This window comes from Vicugna pacos, chromosome 1, assembly GCF_048564905.1.
Source record: "Vicugna pacos chromosome 1, VicPac4, whole genome shotgun sequence".
NCBI classification, from domain to species: domain Eukaryota; kingdom Metazoa; phylum Chordata; class Mammalia; order Artiodactyla; family Camelidae; genus Vicugna; species Vicugna pacos.
In genome coordinates this window covers 3,120,885-3,141,487 of record NC_132987.1, presented here as the reverse complement: position 1 = coordinate 3,141,487, position 20,603 = coordinate 3,120,885, and the positions used below count along the sequence as shown (strand labels likewise).

General features: G+C 43.7%; 1 pseudogene; it reads left to right on the top strand.

The window, feature by feature from the left end:
* The first annotated feature begins 1,484 nt into the window (after positions 1–1,484).
* On the top strand, positions 1,485–20,603 carry LOC102545390 (large ribosomal subunit protein uL11-like; annotated as a pseudogene).

The window sequence follows — 20,603 nt, the reverse complement described above, 5'->3', positions numbered from 1 at the left end:
ACAAAGCTCTGTGATTCACAGGAACCACAGCAGGTGCCTATGCAGCCGAACAGGAGACTAAGAAAATATTATTTCCTTTCTCTACTAAAGAATCAGTATTAAAATTAGAGACTGTGTGTTTATACAAAATCTGCCCCTATGATGAAAACACTGATGCTGAGAAGGGAGGGAGGGAGGAAAAGAAAACAGACAACCATTATTCAGGTGAATCAGAAGAACATAAACAGGATGGGTCTGAAACAACAAGGACCTACTGTATAGCACAGGGAACTACATTCAATGCCTTGTATTGGCCTCTAATGAAAAAAACATGAAAAGGAATTGAATCAGTATTCTGTACACCAGAAATTAATACAATATTGTAAATTGACTACACTTCAATTTTTTAAAAAAAGAGGATAGGTCTTGGACTTCTGGAAGGTGACGAGGCAGACTGCTTTGAGGCCACAGAGTAAAGAGGAGAGCTGCCTTTACCCTCCCTATACCCTGGAAAAACGAGATATGAGGAGGGCTGTGAACCACCGGGTCATCAAAGCAAAAGCTATTCTGCAGGGCCCTGCGGAAAGCTATCAGAAGAAGGAAGGTCGGGTCAACTCTCTGTGACTGAATGAGCACAAAGCCGTCATGTTCTGAAGCTGAGAGGACTCGCCTGAGGCCTCTGGTAGCTTCAGGGGCTTCCGTGGCTGCTCTTCTCTCGGGGAACTGGGAGGAGGCAGCTCCTGCTGGACGCTCTTGTGCAAGGAGGAAGGTAACTTGAACATGTATTTTCTCTCCTCTGCATCCTGACCATTGAGTTGTGCTGATAAAGATCAGACCATTGTGCTGAAGCACTGAGCTCTTCATGAAATCATAACCCAGCTGCTGAACTCTAATCCCGTTTCCCTCTTTGTCGGAAAAGGGAAGGATTTTGTTGGCACCTGACTCTGTACAGGTGGGAAGATGGCGCATTAGGACTATGTGCTCTGTGGCCAAAGGTCACTCTGGATGCAGGGAGCCAGCTAGGTGATCCTTATCGGGGACCAAGGGGGACCATCCAGAGGAGGGAGAACCCCTGGGGCTGAAGGAGGGCTGAGACTAGAAGTGGAGGCGGGATGAAGAACTGGCTGGTCATGGGGATGAAATGCAACAAAACAACAGATGGATTCCAGCTCTCGCCCAAAAAGGATTTAAGAAGGGGAAAAAAAAACCTTGGAATCAAGTTTGGTGAGCAATCCTAAAAGTTGTTGGTGTCCCACAATCCTGCAGAAGGTAAAGTACATGACTTGGGGCAGCAGAGATAATTCTGTCTGAAACATATTTATTTGTGGACCTAGAAGGGAACAGTGTCATTGTCATCAACTACAAAGAAGATTCTGGACGAGATGCAAGGGCTACAGGGCGTCCTCACAATGGCTCCAGGAGCTACGACAGGCTGGGCTGATGGCAGGTTGGCTTTCCCACTGATAATGCCATGATTCTCTTTTCTGAAGGTCACAGCTGAAGGCATGTCGGTCCCTTCTTATGGAGCAGAGAGCAGACAGCCCACCTTGAATGCCAAGACGTTCTCATGGTAAGGGAGGTGGTCCAGTTGGCCCAAGTCATATCAGCTCATCTAAGGTGGCAGGCAGTAAATAGTTCTTTAAAAGAGTACTTATTAGCAACAATCTCAAAGCATGGTTGGTTCTCCCCCTAGACTGACCGCTCCTCTAATGAAATGCCAGGCATGGTTTCTCCCAAAGTTTAGCTGGAGTGGTTTCACATAATGATTCTGGTCAATACACGCACGGGCATGCAAATGCAATGAAAATCATGCCAGGTCATTAATAACTGTAGGCACTGGCAGGTGACAGACATGAAATAAATGAGTTCCTGCACATTTCTTTACTTAATCTTAAAAAAATGAGTTTTGAACTTTCTATGAGTAATATTATACGTCAACATGTGTCTTCTATTTTGAACTTAATGCAGTATTTATAAGAATTTTATACTAGTCTGGATGTGCAGTTACTCAATAATTACTCAAAAAATGGTATGTGCTTATATAATGCTGAAGAATTCTTTACTTAATCAACTATTCGAAAGGTTGAAGAGATGCCAAAATGTTCAAACTATCAAACGTCAATGTCAAAACTCTAATGAAACCTCAGAGGAGAGATTAAATTAGAAACAGACCAAAAAGAACCAGTGACAAGGAAGAGAGAGAGCGCTGAAGGAGACGATGACTATGAACCAGGTGAAGCGAGGGCACAGACCCCTCTGAGGGCGCTTACATTAACCAGACTCTCCCACTGCCCAAACTCACGTCCTCTGTCCTGCAGGAAGAGGGGACATTAACGGCTTTTCCTGTGGGCCCTCCAAACTTGGTTCTAGACCTTTTTTCCTTCCTAAATCCCTTTTGGGTAAAACTTGGAATCCATCTATGGATAACCAAACTGAATAACCAATAGGCAGTAATCAACACGGTTGCATTAACATTCGGGAACAGCCCAACTGGGAAGGCGCCAATGAACTTGTTCTCCCTTCCTGGTTCAATTTGATACAAACATCCCTTTCATGCTTAGAATAGGACAGTATCCCATTTCTTTGGCCTTTTCATAACCATTAACAAAGTATAGGGGAAAAGCCACTTTGACAGAACCATTCTGAAATACTGTGGTGCTCATGCAAAGCAGTTGACCATCGGGCTCATCAAATGTTGTCATGTAAGAAGAGAATTGTTTGTTAAATTTAGAATTAAGCTTACAGATCTGTAGATAAAATACGTGGATGTATTAGTTTTCTGTTGTTGCATAACAAATTGCCACAAACTCAGTGACTTAAAACAAAGTATGTTTCTTATTCCACGATTTCCATGGGTCAGGAGTCCAGGCACAGCTTAACTAGGTCCTCGGCTCTGAATCCCACAAGGCTGCACTCAAGGTGCTGGGTGAGGCTGTGATCTCATCTGGAGGCTCAACCAGGGAAGAATCTACTTCCAGTCAGATGTTGGCAGAATTCACTTACTTGTGGTGGTGAAGGCAGATGGCTCTGGTGTCTTGCTGGCTATTGACTGGAAGACACCCTCAACTCCTAGAGGTCACCTGCAGATCTTTGTCATGTGGGTTTTCCAACATGGTCATTTACTTCATAAAGCTAAGCAAGGAGAGTCTGCAGATCAAGTCTGCTCACAAGACAGAGGCTTATATAACATAAGTAGCAATCATGAGAGTGACATCTTACTACCTTTACCATATTCTTTTAGTTACAAGCAAATCACTCATTTTCATTTAAGGGGAGAGGATTACACATGGAGACCTAAATTGTGGAGGGTCACTGTGTGCACAGTAAATACTTCATTTCTCTGGGAAAGGATCCACCTTCTTAGGCATCAATACCTGCAAATACGGTAGCATCAGCAATCAAGCCGTTCTCAGGGCGGCGGGCGGTGGGGGGGGGGCAACTCAGGAGATGCCAGGTCACCTGGGAGAAGGACTAAAGGGGCTTCCTTCTTCTCCACTCTTGAAAGTGCACAATTAGCAGGAATCCTTTCTATAAAAGCTAAACTGTTTTTATCGGAGCAGAAAGCAAAACAATCAGACAACTAACTAGGATACATTCATCTATTGGCTTGTGAGTAACGTAGACTTATTGTGGCATTAACTTCATTTTATTTTTACCTTAATTTTCCTCACAGAACATTTGCTCTGATCTTTTCATGGAAATTTTCCATATAAGAGCTCCATGACTGGCTTTCTATGGACCCAGCTCCAACCTTGTTTTATCCTTGAAAACATTCTCAAGTGTCAAGTAAACCAACCATCGGAAGTCAGGAAAGACTGTAGCCCCAACAATACCGAGATGGCTAATAAAAGGGATTGCTGGCTGAGGCCGCCCGCGATTTCTGGATGTTGCCATGGTGTGGCTGTGCTTCAGTGCTCAGAAATAATGGCACTTTTATCTCAGGTCCACTCATCACCATCTGAGGAGGGAGACACAAGCAGAAGATATAAAATACCGAAGAAAGGTGAGTGTACTGCCTCATTACCCATAAAATACGGTTTTATTTCAACACTGCAATATAATTGTTTTCCTTCTAGTGCTGAGTCATTTAGTCTTATACATTCAAATTTACTTTATGGCTTAATGTGAGAAAAACCCCATTTTGCTCTGAAATTCCAGTTTTTGTGGCACTGCTTTCTCTATGAATAATAGGTTTCCTTACTCCTTCTGAAATGCACTTACTGTCTGTAACAGAGATTCAGTGGTGTCCTGTGTTCTGCAGGCAGAAATGCATGCAGGGCAGCAGCACACAGCCCACGAAGTATTTGCTAAAGTCTGAGCTGGGACCATCCTGAGGGATATACTGGGTCAGAAGTGTGATAATGAGATACTATTACACACATATGTTTTGCATTTAATTGACCCCTTTGTAACAGTTGGCACAGTGGACAACCTTTTCCTAAAACAACAAATTTAAAAAATCTCTCTTAAATGTAAATCAAAACCACAATGAGGTATCACTTAACACCAGTCAGGATGGCCGTCATTAAAAAGTCCACAAACAATAAATGCTGGAGACGATGTGGAAAAAAAGGGAACCCTCATATACTGTTGGTGGAAATGTAGTCTGGTGCAGCCACTATGGAAAACAGTATGCAGGTTCCTCAAAACCCTAAAAACAGACTTACCCTATGATCCAGCAATCCCACTCCTGGGCATATATCTGGAGGAAGCTCTAATTCGAAAAGACACATGCACCCCAATGTTCTCAGCAGCACTATTTACAATAGCCAAGACATGGAAGCAAACTAAATGCCCATCAACAGATGACTGGATAAAGAAGTGTATGTATTCAGTGGAATACTACTCAGCCATAAAATAGAATAAAATAGTGCCATTTACAGCAACATGGATGGACCTGGAGATTGTCATACTAAGTGAAGTAAGCCAGAAAGAGAAAGAAAAATACCATATGATATCATTTATATGTGGAATCTATAAAAAAAAAAAAGGACACAAATGAACTTATTAACAAAAAGAAACAGACTCACAGACAGAAAACAAACTTATAGTTACCAGATGGGGAAGGGGGTTGGTGAGTGATAAATTGGGAGTTCAAGATTTATAGATATTAATTACTATATATAAAATAGATAAACAACAAGGTCCTACTGTACAGCACAGGAAACTATATTCAATACCTTGCCATAGCCTATAATGAAAAAGAATATGAAAAGGAATATATACATACATATGTGTAAATGAATAACTATGCTGTATACCAGTAATTAACACAAAATTGTAAATCAACTATACTTCAATAAAAATAAATAAATAGATAAATAAATATTGTTTTAAAAATCTCTCTTTTATTCTGGAACCCCATGCCCCCAACCCCACCCTGTTGCACTTAACGGTACCCTCTGCTTTTAAATCTACCTCTAATCCCTTACATTTTTTTCAGGTTGTCTCTATGGTCTTTACGAGCGTTTAAGTCCTGGCTCTGCTACATACAAGCTATGCAAACCAGTCCGTATGCTTAACATTGGGGAGCCTCAGTTGCCCCATCTACAAAATGGGACTAATTGAAGCAACCACTTGTGCTGTGGTGATTAAATTGACAACACACCTAAGGCACAGTCCTAGACAGTGTTCAGCCGACAAAAGGCCTCTTGTATCCCCCTCTCTCCACCTGTTACCACCCTCAGAGACCTCATCTCCCCGTACCTTTAACAATCACTGCATTTGGGTGATGCCCAAATTGAAATAGTCAACTTTGGCATCTCACCTGGGCATCATTCTTGCATCTTCAAGTTTATGGTGGGCATTTCTGACAGTTCAGCTGGCCCTCAACAGAAGTATGCCTGAGATCAATCTTAACATGCTCCTCTTGGAAAAACAAAGAAAACAAACTCCAGGAAACATTTGGCAGTTCCTTAACAAGTTACACATAGAGTTAGCATGTGACCCAACAATTCTACTCTTGGGTATGTATCCAAGTACACTGAAAACATATATCCAAACAAAAACTCGTCCATGAATATTCAGAGCACTCTTACTCAGGAAAGCCAAAAAATGGAAATAACCCAAATGTCCATCAACTGATGAATGAATAAATAAAACGTGGCCTGTCCATACGATGGAATAATAAGCATATAAAGGAATGGAATACTGATGCACGCAACAACATGGATGAACCTCAAAAACATGCTAAGTGAAAAAGCCAGGCATGTGTCCCTGTACTGTATGATTCCATCTACACAAAATATCCAGAATAGGCAAATCCACAGAGACAGAAAGTAGATTGCTGGTTGCCAAGGCCTGGAGGGGTGGGGCATCAGGAGGTGACAGACGGTGGGTGTGAGGTCGCTTTCCCAGTGATGGAAATGTTCTGAATTAGTGCTGACGGCTGCAAGATGCTGTGAACACACTGAAAACCACTGAGACGTATACTTTTAAAACATTAAAATAGTGAGTTTTATGTTACATGAATTTTCTCTCAATTTTAAAAAAGGAAAGAAAAAAACAACCTCTGTGGACAGAGCAACAACACTAGACTGTGGAAACAAAGGGGGACTGAGCCAGAGATGCAGAGGAGCTCTAGGGGTTTTGTTTTGTTTTTGTTTTTGTTTTTTTTATTGAAGGGTAGTTTATTTACAATGTTGTGTTAGTTTCTGGTGTGCAGCATAGTGACTCAGTTATATGTATGTAGATATATACATTTCTTTTCTTATTCTTTTTCATTATAGGTTTCATGGGATATAATTCCCTTTGCTATATAGTAGGACCTTGTTATTTATCCATTTTATATATATTCATGTGTATCTGCTAATCCTAGACTCCTAATTTATCCCTCTCCCCCTTCCCTGTTGGCAACCTTAAATTTGTTTTCTATGTCTGTGTGTCTGTTTTGTAAATAAGTTCATTTGTATCATTTTTTAGATTCCACATATAAGTGATATCATATGATATTTGTCTTTGACTTACTTCACTTAATATGATAATCTCTAGGTCCATCCATGTTGCTGCAAATGGCATTATTTCATTCTTTTTTATGGCTGAGTAGTATTCCATTGAATAAACATACTGCATCTTCTTTATCCAGTCATCTGTCTATGGACATTTAGGTTGTTTCCATGTCTTGACTTCTAAATAGTGCTGCTGTGAAAAATGGAGGGTATGTATCTTTTAGAGTTTTCTCAGGATATATGTGCCTAGCAAACCCAGGCACTTGCTCATGTCACCAGAACAAGTTTCTGAGGGTGTAACCATACCTACTTTCAGGCAGCATTCAGAATCTGACCCCTGAGGCTCAAACAAGTGGATCACTTATGCAGCTTTGCTGAAATACATTCAAATCCAGACCTAAAGACTAAAAACAGGGGTGGAGATCAAAGGGTGAAAATAGCCAAAGGAGGGACTTGAAATGGAGAAGAAGTTCCTCATGGGACACGTTGATTATATTCTTTATTACCAGGTCCACCTGGAAGGGCAGTCAGTCCTCTGCTCTGAATCCATTTAACATTTCCAATGTATTTTATGTCATTCTCTTTCTCCCTGCTTTTTCCTCTTTCATCCAGAGTTTGAACGTCAAGGCCAACAGGAGTTTTGAAACTTCACATTTTACAAATAAAGCAAAATCCAGTCCTCACAATGACTCAGCTTGAAGTCAGTTCTTCGAAGGCAACCTGGGCTGATCACCGATTAAATGTGATAAGGACATTTCAGGGAGTTTTCAAGACAGGCTGTACCTGCCTCTATCAACATTTTATTAATCTTCCGGTTTGGGGAAAGTTCCCACGAGTAGGACCTGGGAGATAACATTCCCAGTTCCCTGCCTCCAATGGTGGGGCAGATCTGAACAGCCACTCAGTGCAGGAGTCCCTGTGTCCCCACAGATGGCTGCTGGAAAACGAACCATGCTTACCATATCAAGAGAACAGAAAGAAACGGAGCATGGACCTTCATGACTTACTCAGGCCATGGTCAAGTTCTCACGAATGGCCAGATAATCTTGAGTTAGTTTGTTCTTCCCAAGTTCTTCTCTCCCGACTCAATTTTTACAGCAAATAGTGTTTCCAAAAGGGCAGGCGCTCCCCTAGGAGCCTCTGCTGTACACACGACATCTGGGAACCATTGAGGGAAAGATGAGGCGTCCTCCCTTGTGGCCAGTTTGCTGGGGCTGCCGCAACGGACTAGCACAAACGGAGTGGCTGAACCAGAAACTCACTGTCTGGCAGTTCTAGGGGCCGGTGTGCAGAGTCATGGTGTCAGCAGTGATTCCTCCCGAGGGCTGTGAGAGTGGTCTGCTCCGGGACTCCCCCGGCTGAGGTCTGGCCATCTCCCGTGTCTCTCTGCATCATCAACCTTCCATGTGGGACTTTGCGTCCAAATTTCCCCACCTATAAGGCTACTCGTTGTATTGGATCAGAGCCGGCTCTTGATCCCATTTTAACTGGATTACTTCTATAAAGGCCCTGTCTCCAAATACAGTCACGTTCCAAGGAACCGGAGGTTAGGACTCCAGCACATCATTTTTGAGGGGACACAATTCACCCCACAACACAGGACTATGCATCTTAATGAAGAGCTGAGGGAGAGGCCCTTTCCCTCAACATCTGGGAAACCCTCCGTTGGAGCTGGACCCAGGGGATTTTGGTTCTGGGCCAACCAGGAAGGACAAGGACTGGAACAATGAGGGTTCAAGAGAAAGAGTGTGCAGCAAAGAGGGGATAAAAGGCAGTGTGGAATTACCAGAAATTCTGAGGACAAAGCTGCCACCAGGGAGCCTGGAGTCCAGCCAAATAGACTTACAGAGGCAAAGATCAGAGTCCAAATTCCTGGCATACATTGTAGATACTCAAGCAAGAATCTGTTGGAATGAAAAGAACTGCAGAAGGCCCAGCTGGACAAAAATGCAAGAAAAATGTAAGATGGGATTATATCAACCGGGAAGTCTCACTTGTCAACAACGGAAACTGACTCTGGCTAATTGAAACAGAAAACAAACTCATTAAGAGAATGTTGGGAACACAAGGAAAAGTCTAAGGGGTGAATAATAGTTTTACTATCTTGCTTTTGGTGGTGGTTTTACAGGCACATACATGTGTCAAAATTGATCAAATTGTACACTGTAGAATACATTTTATTGTATGTCAGTTGTACCTCAATAAAACTGTTTTTAAGAAAGGATATCAAAAACTTGTGTACATTGATGGTAGGCATAAATTTGCATAGTCACTTTGGAAGATGACTTGGCAGTGTCTGAGAAAGCTGACTACATATTCTATGACCCATCATTTTGATAAAAGAGATGCTCACCTTCTGAGGTATGGGAAGTCATTCTGGTTTATACATGAGTTAACTTGAATTTTATGCTAAATAAAACAGCCGTTTGTGGCCTCTCCAACATACACTGTGCATCTGCTTTAATTATTAAAGACAGTGGCACATGGACCAGAAGTAAAGAATGTCCATGTTAAAAATAAAGATTAAATGCCTCTCTTCCCAGGACGCCAATGCTGGTCCTCCTTTGATGATAAGACTCCCTTCCCAGATGCCAAGGCCACCGTGACTCACCATGTACCTGATGGTCTGTTAATTTTTTTTTTTTGAAACGTTGAAGAATGTATCTCTGATTTGTTTAATGCTCTTTGTTCTGACAAGATATAAAACTGCACTGAAAACCCTGCTTCTCCGGAGCATTTTTTCCGAGTCACCTGGGGAGCGGGCTTCCAGGCTAGTCCTCAGTTTGGCTCAAATAAAACTCTTTTCTATTCTTATTATTGATTGTCTGTTGATTGTTTTCGTAGATATTGCCCACTCCTAAGTAACCACCCAGTAGTAATGCACTCAAATCTTCACCAAAAACACGTACAAGAATGTTCATAGCAGCATGATTCAGATTGATTAAAAATGTAAAGCGCCTAAATGCCCATCAACGATGGTATAATACCGTGCAGAAGGGGTTGACTCTGCAAGCCTGGACCACTGAAACACTGCACATTCCCAAAGTCTTCAAGACTAGCCCTTGGCTTGGGCCCTGGAAGAAGATCTCTGAGCCCTGGGAATATCCCGCTTGAAAAGAGCGTCTTTGTATGCCTGATGCCCTGGGCTATGCCGGTTAGTTCAAGCTAATAATGTGACTAATGTGAATGCCTGTTGTTGTACACTGAGCCTCTAGGTCATGACGTTATCAGTTTGACCTATGGGGAAGGGGTGGGTGGTGGGGACTGAGTAGCTAAAGTCACTGGTGTGGACACTGCATGCCTACAGTGACTGGCCTCCAAAAAACCAAAAACTGCCCCCTGCCCCTCCAGTGACTGGTCTCCAGAAAAACAAAAACTAACCCCCCCACCAAAGGCTTGGATGAGCTTCCCTGATTGGCAACATTTTGCACACGTTGTCACACTTACTGGCTGGGAAGGTAAGCGCTATCCGTGAGACCCCACTGGGACAGGGCAAGCCAGATGCTTACTCCTGGTTTCATCTGGACGCAGCCCTGTGCACGTTTTCCCTCTGCTGATTTCCATCTGTATCCTTTACCTGTCATCAGTCTGGGAGTGTGTCCTGCAAATGATGTTCCTATTTTCTTTTTAGATCTTTTAAAAGCTATACACATGCAAGAAAAATTAGAAGGGAAATAGTTGGAGGCAAAGAGACAAATTGGGAGGGTTTTCCAGTAACCCACTGAGGTCAGGGGACCTGAACGTGGGTTGTGAAGTAGGGATGGAAGTAGGAGACATTTAGGAACTAAAACTGACAGGACCTGGAGACTGTGAAGGTAAAAAACAGTTCTTGCCAGGAACTGGTCCATGGAGCCAGTAGTCATTGAGTTAAAGGGGAGGACTGTGATTTCATTTTAGACGTTCTGAGCCTGAGGTGCATAAAGGCTCTCCGCCGAGACCTGGGACAGGTGTCTGGCAGAGACAGACACAGTTTTGTGAGTCATTAACACTTAATCAGAAGCACGTCCCCAAGTCCTCCAGCCCCTTACCTTTAATATTCAAAGAAAATGGCCTGAATTCCAACCCAGGCGTGCGAATACAGAAAGTCTCTCCGCAAACATTTCTAGTGCCCATGGGGAGAGAGGTTGGGACCCAGACCTGGGAGGGGCACACAGGCAGCTGATGCTCTTGTCTCTGGGCTGAGGAGGGTCCTGGGGGCTGGGACTCAGACCTCTGAGAGGGGCCGCAACGCTGATTCTGTGAAAACTGAGAGCTCGCTTCCACCCGTGCTGTGGAAATAAATGCTCCCGCTGAAGTGCAGCGTGGCGGGAAGGCGTATCGCTGCGCGGTCTCAAGAGCAGAAAGCAAAATGGAACCGGGAAGGAGAAAGTCCCTTCTTACTCCTTCAGACTCAGTTGCCCTCCGCTGGCAGAGCCCAAGGTGGGGAGTAGCTGGCAACGGGGTCCCGTGCTTTGTGGAATCCCAGCATCACTAAGAAGGGTATAGATTGACGTCTTGGGAGGTGAGGGACAATTACTTAGTAAATAGCCCACTCTTCCTGGGCAGAAGCAGGTGTCTTACCGCTGTCTTCTTGTGACTCTGGCCAGGAATTGTGGTCCCGAGGAGTGGTTGTGTCAGATTTTGCCTGGGGGTCTTATGGAGGAGGGTGTGCTCTCAGAAGAGAGGGCCAAACATGGCTTGGGTCATAGTGACTCCCGCTCTTCTGGCGACGAGGAGGATGGAGAGGGAGAGAGCACCTAAGCTAGGACAGCGCCGAAAACCCGTTGTCCGGGGAGCATTTTAAAAATGTGTTCTTTAGCCCTTACATGTTCAAAATGAGCAAAATGAAATTCTTCATTTGTATGTTACAGCCAGTCTGATGCATATGTAACTGAGCAGGACCCTGGGGGGGCCTTCCAGGGTCAGACCCCTCCCCCAAGTCCTCTGCTGCGGCTCCTCTCTGAAGGACCCAGATAATAGCATCTCATGTCTGTTTCCTGAGTTTGTCAGATGCTTAAGAGCCACTACCAAAGGGAAGAAATTAACTACCTGATAATTGAGAATGTGTGGCCTCCAGACCTTCTGGCACCTAAGGATTGATTACCATCAACTAGAGAATTGTGCATGAGCTGATCACATACCGGCGACCCCCCTCCCTTACCTGCCCTTTAAATATCCTTTGCTGAAACCCTTTGGGGAGCTCAGGGTTTTCTTGGGCACTAGCTACCCCGTCCTCCTTGCTCGGCCCTGCAATAAACCTTTCTCTGCTCCAAACTTCAATGTTTCAGTTTGCTAGGCCTCATGGTGCGGCGGGCACACGAGCCTGCCTTCAGTAACACATATTAAATTTCAAGTGGTAGTCCCTCCATTCCCTCTGTCTCCACCCATGGCAAGAAACCCAGCACGGACTGCCAGGAACTTAGCAGCTAGGGGATGTTAAGCTGCCAAGTGAAGGCACCTGTTACAAGTCTGCCTCTTCTGGAAAACAAAGGCGGTAAGCTCCTAATAAGGATAAAAGTGTAAAGAACAATGCAGATGGAGCTGGGCACCTGCTGTTAGGGCGGCAGGGAGTCCGTTTTTACATGATAAGATATGCATGGTGGGACGCCATCGAAAACACTTGGGGAGAAATCCTTGGGAAGCAGAAAACCTTAACACGCTCTTGAAAAACAACGTGTTTCTGAATTTACAGCTACATGAAGGAAGGGGACTCAATGGTGCTGTCATTCTGAGCTCCTTTTCCAATTCAGCAGGACAGGAGCAGGAACAGCACTTCTGTTGCTCTGTTCACTGCTTCAACCTTACATTCTTCTTGAGCTTGACTAGCCTAGACTTTAAAACACTGCTTTCATCACGGGGCACCTCAGAATCATAGGGTGTCAGACTTGGACAGGACCTCAGAGCAACAGAGAAAGAATTCTGTAGCAATAAAAATTGTCTAACTGTAAACAAGGGCCTCTGGGGAGATACAGTTAGATGTAAGTGTCTGAAAACTAATATTAAGGAAGGAAGGGGGTTGTTTGGGATAGTTCAAGGAAATAACTCAGAAAAACTATTTTAAATAAAGCAAAAGTAACTCAAAAAACAATTTTAAATAAAACATTTTTAAGGAAAGCAATCTCAACTAGGATGAGAATTATATTTTAATGCTGAAGATGGAGAGTAATGGAGACTATTCATTTTGATTACTTTTACTTTTTTTTACACAATTAAATAATACAGACATCATCACCCAGGAAACTCAAACACTTATAAATTCTGAGTAGGCAGGGTTGTTTAGAACTTTCTAGAAATGTGGATGCTCGCATACAGGAAAGATGAAACAATTTAGGCATAAACAGATACTACTCTAGTCATACTTCCTGAGCCCAGCAATGTGCTGTGATCTTCCAGGGCCTCCTCCCTGTTTCCATCCTGAGGCAACGTGACCCATAATGAGCTGAAAGCTTATATCCCCATCCCCCAGATTTATATGTTGAAGGCCTAACCTCAAGATGGAGTCCCTAAGGAAGTAATTAAGTTTTGATGAGGTCATTAGGGTGATGCCTAAATCCAGTAGGATGTGTTCTTTTTTTAAAAAAAAATTTTTAGGTATATTTTTGATGGGGGGAGGTGATTAGGTTTATATATTTATTTATACTTTTTGAGGGAGGTATAGTAGGGATTGAACCCAGGACCTCATATAGCATGAGGGGCACACGCTCTACCACTGAGCTATACCCTCCCCCAGGATCAGTGTCCTTTTAAGAAGAGACACCTGAGTGCTCTCAATTTCTCTTTCTACCTGTGTGCACCCACCATGGAAAGACCATGTGAGGACACAGTGAGAAAGTGGCTGTTTGCAAGCCAGAAAGAGATTACCAGAAGCCAGATTTGCTGTCACCTTGACCTTGGGCTTCCCAGCCTACAGATCTGTGAGAAGATAAATTTCTGTTGTTTAATTGCACCCAGTCTGTGGTATTTTGTTATAGCAGCCCAAGCCGAGTAAGACATCCACCAAATCACATCCATTGTTACACTGTCCACTCCTCACATACTCATAGGTAAACCAGTGTGTAAATTCTCCAGTGATAACGGAGAATTAACATTTGTTGGCTGTCTTTCACAGAAGCTGTTTTATTTTTGGTCTTTAAGTGAGAACTTTTTATGGCATTGGCTTGACGTGCTGAGAAATGGTAGCACTAAGTAAATAGCTGTAATGGAGGTTGGTTTGAGCCCAAGAGTTGTGCTAGAGACCAGGAGCACACAGGCAGGAAAAGGGGGCTGTCATTATTTGGAGGAACAAGCTGTATGCATCAGGAGGATGGGGAGGACCCCAACTGCATATCTGTTACTTCCACCACAGGAGCCCAGACCTAGGATAGCTCACTAGTCAGAGGGCTTTAAATAGAAAGGATGACAGCATCCAAGTAGATGGGTGCGCTTTCAGCTTAGTTCTTTTTATAAGCACATATATCAAGCCTATGGTACACCAGGCATTCTGCTTGGAGATGGAAGAGGATACAAAATAGCAATGAAGGCAGTACTGCGTAATGGTTAAGAGTTTGCGATGTGGAGCCAAAACAGAACTGGGGTGGGACTGTCAATGGGTCATTTACATGCTCTGTTCCCTCAGGCAAGTAACTTTACTTCTCTGAGCCTTATGCCTACTTCACAGGATACTTATGAGATGGTGCAAGCAAAACTCACAGCACAGTGTTGGAGGCATAGTTAAGCCATTAATGAAATGCTGTTAATAACGTGAAATATGAATGTTTAATTAATAATTTTAAATTTTAAATTATTTGAGCCCTGGGAGCTATCGATCTAGTTTGAAGCTAAAAGTCGGCACACCTCTTTATAAAGGGGAACATTGTTAAAATAAAGGTTCAAATAAAATACAGTGAGAGATATTTGTTTCTTGTAGGAGAAGGAAGAGGTTGGGGAAAGTTTGACAAAGGATGTAACACCTGGACTATTAAGAAAAGTTTATTTCTAAATAGTGGATTACCTCCTGAGGACTCTCTAAGTTTGTACCTGTGATAGTGACACAGAAATGGACAAGCTGAGCATCTGAAAACAGATCCAAGTTGTTACAGGCTGAATTGTGCCCCCCACCCTCCTCCAGCCCTGCCCAGATTCATGAGTGAAGTCCTAACGCCCTGCCCCTCAGAATGTGACTGTGTTGGGAGATAAGGTCTTTAGAATGGGAGTTGTGTTGCAATGAAGTCATTAAGTTCTGTCCTAATCCAATATGATGGTATCTTTACAAAAGAGGAAATTTGAACACAGACACATACAGAGAGAAGGCCGCGGGAAGACAGAGGGTGAAGATGGCCACCTATAAGCCAAAGAGAAAGGCCTCAAAAGAAACCAACCCTGCCAACACCTTGATCCCAGACAGCTAGCTTCCATGACTACGGGGAGTGACATTTCTGTTGTTCAAGACACCCGCCCCTTGCTACTTCATTATGGCAGCCCCAGCAAACTAATACATGAGTGTACACTAGACCTGAATAGAGCTGTGCCCCAGTATCCACAGGGGATTGCTTCCAGGACCCTGCAGATACTGTTTGAGCAAGCAGACAGCTAGATATGAGCAGGGAAAGGGGGACACAGACCAAATGGCAGGAATTGGGCAGAAAGGAGGGGCACAGGCCAAATGCAGGACACCACACATCATGTCAGCACCAGGGGTCCCTGGGCAGAGAAAGAAAAGAAGGAACCTTTGGGCTGATAAGAGGCCAAACTTTTTGGGGTGATGAGTGGCCTGGAGACCGCCAAAGAAAGGTGAGAAAAGGCAGGAATTTCCAGTGTCCAAATGTGCCCTTTTGCTCATTGTGCCCTCTTTTCAATAAAATTAGCCTTGCAGATCAGAAGTACCCATCATGCACTGAGGCCATGACACTTCTGATCCAGACTAAATAAGGACAAAAATCCCTCCTCCCTTTGGGAAGGTGGAGTTGGGATGATAATCAGGGAATACAACCCCAAACCCTTCCCTCCCCAGTGAATATTCCGCCCACTCATTTTTACACCCTATGTAACCAGCCTGTCAAAGAAACTCAGGGCAGCCCCTTACCTGAGCCTGCCTGCTCTACCCTGCGAGTGTGCTATCCATTCTTTAATAAATTCTTATTTTACTTTTCTTAACCACTGTGTCTTGTCTCTGAATTCTTTCTGGGACGGGACTAGAACCTGGAACAACGGTTGCATCCACCGGCAACAATGTCAGAATCTGCAGGTCTGCAAGTCCTTTATTAAAGTGGTGTAACATTTGCATATAACCTACACACATCCTCCCACATACTGTAAATCATCTCTAGATTACTTATAATTCCTAATACAATATAAATGCTGGGTAAATAGTTGCAAGTGTATGTCAAATTCAAGTTTTGCTTCTTGGAACTGCCTGAATTTTTTTTTCTGAATGTTTTCCATGAATGGTTAATTGAATCTCCAGCTACAGAATGCACTGGTACTGGGGGCTGACTGTGGTACACTGTTGTATATAAGGGACTTGGGCATCCACGAATTTTGTTATCTGAGGTGGTCCTGGAACGAATCCCCCAGGGATGCTGAGGGATGAAGTTACAAAAATAAAATTTAAATGATATTAAGTATCTAAATGTAACAAATAAAGCACATTAGAAAATATGTAGACATATTCTTACAACTTCAGGGCTAGGGAGGTCCCACAAAGCAAGTCAGAAAACCCAAAAGCCAAAACACTGGTAGGTTTGACGCGCATTCGGGGATGGTGGTAGGCCTTGGGGGAGAGGAAGACTCTGAGCCAGGTGCTAAAGGCTTCAGTGAATGAAGAACCACCAGGGAAAGATAAAGTTCTAAACAACGGCCAAGCCCCAAGAGAGTGCGACACCTGACAGCAGCCCTAGCCAGGTCAGAACTGTCGTCTGAAATAAATGCACAGCCTGAAAGTAGAGAGTTCTGTTTTATTTGGCGGGAGGACTCGAGCCGGATGACAGCCTCTCAGACAGCTCTGAGGGACTGCTCCCAAGAGGTAGGGAGGAGCTAGGATATATAGGAGCTTTACAACAAAGACCAGGAATTGGAACATTAAAAGATTACTTCTTAACTGAAGAAAACCAGGCATCTCAAGTAAAAGAAGTTAGTGCTTTTCTGTGTATGAGAGGGAGCAAATATTTGCGCTCATTGAATTCATTCCTTTGACAAGCACCTAGCTATCTAGGGCCAGTGTCCTGTCCTTTCCTGTTCTGAGCCCCCTTGGAGGGCACCACTGTGAGTGGCTGCAGAGGCCGGGCTGCAGGCTTGTCTTCCCTTGGGGGGGAAGCGGCTGATGACTTGATGGCTTCAGCATTCTTCGTTTACTGATATGGTTTGCAGTATTCTTCATTCACAGAACTTTCAATCCTCATTACTTGTCTTCCCTCCCCTGCCTCTGCTTGGGCAGATTCAAATACCTCAGCCAGCAACCCAGGGGAGGAGGAGAAATGCTAGGCCAGGAAAGAGAGCAAGAGGACCACTCCTCTCCCTCTTCCTGCAAGTGGTCATGCCTAGCAGGTCTCACCTGGAGGGAGGGGAAAGACACATGGATAAATGAGGTTGAAAATTTATTTTCTGAGAATTGGCAGGGTCAAATTAAAACTGTGCTTATGACCTAAGGTTAATAGTTGGATTTTCCAGTTCCTCTGAGCAACTGAAAAAATCATGGGGAGTATCCTGTATAGAGGAAGGTGAGGGGCATGCATGCGTACGCATATTTAAAGAGACAGTAGGCATCAAAAATAATGTTTTTTAATGTCACCCTGTGAGTTCTCTGTGTTCAATGAACCAGTTACACCAGAAGAGACTCAGCTAGTGAGAAAAAATAGCCAGGGGGAACCTATTCTAGACAGAACAGTATGGAAACCCTCTCTGAGGAAGTATTATTTAAGCTGAGACCTAAAGAAGGAAAAAGGAGAGGGGAAGTATAGCTCAAAGTGCTAGAGCACATGCTTAGCATCCACAAGGTCCTGCGTTCAACCCCCAGTGCCTCAGATAAATCTAGTTACCTGCCTCCCCCCACCCAACTATGTGCTAACTCTGTATTTTCTGCTCGATCCTGTTGTGAACCTGAAACTGCTCTAAAAAATAAAGTCTATTGAAAAAAATTTAATTTAATGAAAGAAGAATTAGCATCTGTGTAAAATATTATAAAAAAAAAAATTTAAAACTACAACCCTAATGTGGCAACAACTAGAAATACGTATTTTATAAAGACTGGGTCCATGTACCTAATCTATGCAACATTCTTGGTTTTCTAGCTCATAATGTAGGGAAGGTGGAACAATAAGGATTAAGTCCGGCTACAGTAACAGAGTCTTGAAAAAGAACAGCATAAAAAGATAGAACCTTATTTTCTTCTCACTTAAAAGAAATCTGTAGGAAGTCAGTCCAGGTGGAGCATGGTGCTCAGTGTCATCGGGGACCAGAATTCCTTCCAGCTTTCTGTGTCTTGGGCTGTGGCGCTTGATGGCTGCTGGAGCTCCTCATTTGAAGCAGCAGGAAGATGGAAGGGAAACTGAAGTTTCCTTTTAGGAAAACTTCCTGTACTTTCTACATTGCACCTTTTTTCTGCTTACATCTGATCGGCCAGAACTTAGTCACATGTCACCCCAGTTGCAAGGGAAGCTGAGAAAGGTTATCTGCCAGCTGGGTGCACGGTGCCCAGAGGAAAATTAGGCTTTGTTATAAGGAAGGGAAGGATAATATTGGGAGGCTATTTGAAATCTTCTTTCTGTTCCTTTCTAACTCTTAATTGTGATGAATAACTACTTCTGGTGTTCTGAATATTAGGTAAGAATGTCTGTTTATGTAAATTATTGTATGTAATTCTCATATAGTCAATAAAATGCCGCAGGATGGGAGTCAACAGACATCTGAAATTATGAAACAAAGTGGGGTGCAGTAACAGCCCAGGAAATAGGTTCAAAATCTGATTCAATTTCAGTTGATTAATATCAGCTGGCCTAGGATGGTAGCGAGTAAAACCCCAGAAAAGCATTTAGAATTTTTTGGTCTTTGAGCTAGTGATATCTTTGTGTAAATTTAGTTTAGTAGTAAGTTTAAAAAAAAAAAACCACGTGCTGTTTTATACATATGATTTTTAAAGATGTCTGTTACGATTAGGAGAATATGATGATTAAATTCCTAAGTCTGACCTACTAGCTAAAGAACTGCTAAAACCTTCAGGAAGGTTTGTCTTTGGGATTTATGTCTATTCTGTTAAGTGTACAAGGTGTTTGAGAGAATAAAATATAGTCACCTCGTTAAAAAAGAAAGAAAGGAGGACAAAGGGGGCAGCGGCTCACAGAGAGGCCTGGGCTTCACCACCGCGCCCTCTCAGATAACAGGCAGTGTGTGAAAAGCAAAGGCACAAACCCAAAGAACCACATGAGCAGGAGAGAAGCCATCTCCAGTCTTCTGCAAGGAAATGTCAGTCTCCCCTTAATGGAGTGGGGAGGGATCCAGTCCAAATGCTTCTTAGAGCTTTTCACCCTGTCTTCCTGTTTCCACCTCCGCTTCCAGAGCTCCCTGCCCCACCAGTTCCCGAACCTTTGGGGATTCTGCAGCGCCCGCTGGTTTCTCCTCTGCTTCCTGCTTTCCGGGATGCTGCCTGAAGCTTCAGCTCTTTGTTCTGCTAAATCAGGTACTGCTTGCTCTCCTGCACCCTGCCTTCCAAAGTGCATTGCTATTTGTGCTAGGGCTAGGAATAAAATGATGACCAAGATGTGGACGTGACTGAACCACTGTGCTGTCCACCAGAAATTAACACTACACTGTAAATCGACTATACTTCAATTTTTTTAAAAAAAGAAATACAATTGAGAAAAGAAAAGAAAAGAAAAGGAAAAAAATGCGGATGTGGCTCCTGTCCTCATGGAGCTTACATCCCAGTGGAAGAAACAAAACAAGAATAAACAAATGCATAGAAAAGTAGCACATTGTGATGACTCTTACGGGGGAAACTCACGTAACAGGACATTAAAATTGAACTTCCCACAGAGGCTCTGAGTTACTATGGATTTTGCCTTCCAAACAAGGTGCTGGGCCCTTGCTAATTAAAGTAGGGTGCATGGAACATCAGCCTTGCCCTGAAACTTGTCAGAAGTGTCGAGTCTCGCTTTTTGGGTTTTGGCTCGGAGGAAGCCAAGGTGCAACTTTCTTTGGTCATCCTGAATCCGGTTTCATCTGACACCAGCCACCCCCACCAGATCGCCCAAGTTCGACCCCAGCAAGATCAAAGTCGTATACCTGCAGTGCACCAGTGGAGAAGTCGGTGCCACATCTGCCTTGGCCCCCAAGATCAGTCCCCTGGGTCTGTCTCCAAAAAAGGTTGGTGATGACATTGCCAAGGCGACTGGTGATTGGAAGGGTCTGAGGATTACAGTGAAACTGACCGTTCAGAACAGACAGGCCCAGATTGAGGTGGTGCCTTCTGCTTCTGCCCTGACCATCAAAGCCCTCAAGGAACCACAAAGAGACAGAAAGAAGCAGAAAAACATAAGCACAGTGGAAACATCACTTCTGATGAGACTGTCAACTTTGCCGACAGACGCTCTCTAGCTAGAGAGCTCTCTGAAACCATTAAAGGATCCCGGAGACGGCCCAGTCCGTGGGCTGCAATGTTGGTGGCCGCCACCCTCATGACATCATAGAGGACACAACAGTGGTGCTATGGGATGCCCAGCGAGTTAA